Source organism: Penaeus monodon, chromosome 17 (genome assembly GCF_015228065.2).
Source record: "Penaeus monodon isolate SGIC_2016 chromosome 17, NSTDA_Pmon_1, whole genome shotgun sequence".
Taxonomy (NCBI): domain Eukaryota; kingdom Metazoa; phylum Arthropoda; class Malacostraca; order Decapoda; family Penaeidae; genus Penaeus; species Penaeus monodon.
Genome location: NC_051402.1, coordinates 49264671 through 49267170, shown reverse-complemented (window position 1 = coordinate 49267170; position 2500 = coordinate 49264671).

The following is a 2500-nucleotide window of genomic DNA, read 5'->3' as shown; positions in this document are numbered from 1 at the left end:
GACATACATATGAACATATATAAAAACACACATATATATACATATGTACACACACACACACACATATTTATAAAAAAAAAAATAATATAGACTAATAAATATATATATATATATATATATATTTATTTATTATTTTGTTATACCAATATATATATTATAAAATATTATATATATAATAATATATATGCATATACATATATATATAAAATATTATAATAATTATATATATATTAAAATATATTTTATAAAATTATTATATATAATTTTAACATACTATTACCCTCTCAAAACTTCTTTTTCTATCACTTATCTACCCTTTCAGCATCAAAAAAAATACTTATTTTTCTGATAAAAACACGGCATATTATATATATAATATATAATATATATATATATATATATATATTATATATATATATAGATAGATAGATAGATAGATAGATATGATATATATTTATATATATATATATTATAATATAATATATACAATACATACAACAATACACTATACCACATGCATACATTTGTGTGTGGTGGTGTGTGTGTATACATACAATAAAGGCACATACACCCATATACATATACTACATAATATTATATATATAAATATATATATATATATATTATATATTTAGTAATATATAATAATATATAATATATAAAATATTGTATTTATATTATATTATATATATTATTAATATAATATATATATATATTATATATTTTTTTTTTTTTTTTTTTTTTTTTTTTTTTTTTTTTTTTCAACGCCATTCTTTCCCCACTGCAGGACATAGGCCTTAAATTCACTACTGAGAGTTATTTTGGGCAGTGCCACCCTTGCCTGATTGATGCCCTTCCTAATAAACCGCGGTTTGGCCACGGGGGTGATTCCCCCTACGACACTTGCGTTTGACTTCTAAAGGCGAATTCGTTTTCTAGGGGGGCACGGGTAAGTTCCTTGCCCAGGGAACAAGCGCCCGGGAGGGGACTCGAACCCTCGAACTCAGATTGCCGCCCCTGACAATCTTGAGTCCGAGCTCAACCGCTCGGCCACCACGGCCTCATATTATATATAATTATATAATTTTATATATAAAAATATAATTTTATATATATATAATATATTATACATTAGTGTTATAAATAACATACTATGAATATACTAAATAAACACATACACAAAACACTTTTAAAACCCAAACAGAAATTAGGGGGCAAAAATAATAAAAATAAAAAAATAAATAAAAAAAAAAATAATAAATACAAATACAACAGAAAGAGGGGCAAAAAAAGAAAAAAAAAAAAAAATAAGAAAAATAAAAAAAAAATATATTATATAAAAAAAAAAAAAAAAAAATAAAATTTTATAAATATATATAAAAAAATAATACCCCAAAAATAAACATTAAAAGGAATATATAATATAATATATATAATTTTATATATATATATAATATTAATTCACACACACACACACACCACACACCCACACCACTTTACACACACACATTAAAAATTTACAACACACACCAAACAACAATACACACACACATGATACAAACTACAAACATATATATACATAATTAAAAATTTATATATATATATATATATATATATATAAAATATATATAATATAGTATATATGCGCGCGGCTTTAATGTATGTATACACACAACACCACTACGCACACACACACACCACCACACCACCACACACACACACACACCCCACACACACAAAACACACCACACCACAACACCAAAACATGTACACCACACGCCACAACACACAAACACACACACACACACACACCACACACCCCACCACACACACACACACACAAAACACAAAATATGATATATAATTTTAAAAAATATATAACATTAATAACATTATAAAATATAATATATTATATTATAATATAATATATATGTGTGTGTGTGTGGGTGTGTGTTTGTGTGTGGGTGTTTGGTGTTGGTATTATGTATATATGCGCGCGCGCCCTTTTTTGTTGTATACACCAGACAACACCACACACAAAACATACACAAACAACCACCCCCCATACAAACATATAATAAATATATATATTATATATATATATATTAATAAAGTTGTGTGTGTGTGTGTGTGTGTGTGTTGTGTGTGTGTGTGTGGGTTGTGTGTGGGGTCTGTGTGTATACATACATTAAAAGGGCCCCGGGCAATATACAACATACAAAAAAACACACAACACCACCCACACCACCAACCAATATATATATTGTATAAATAATATATTTTATATAATATAATAAAGTTATATATGATATATATGTATAAAAATTAATATATTGTAAAAAGTATTATATGTATGTCGTATATAATATAATATATATATAAATTATATATATACATAATATATATATATAATTATATATATATATATATATAAAAATATAAATATACATAGGGGTGTGTGTGTGTGTGTGTGGGTGTGTGTGTGTGGTGTGTGTGCGTG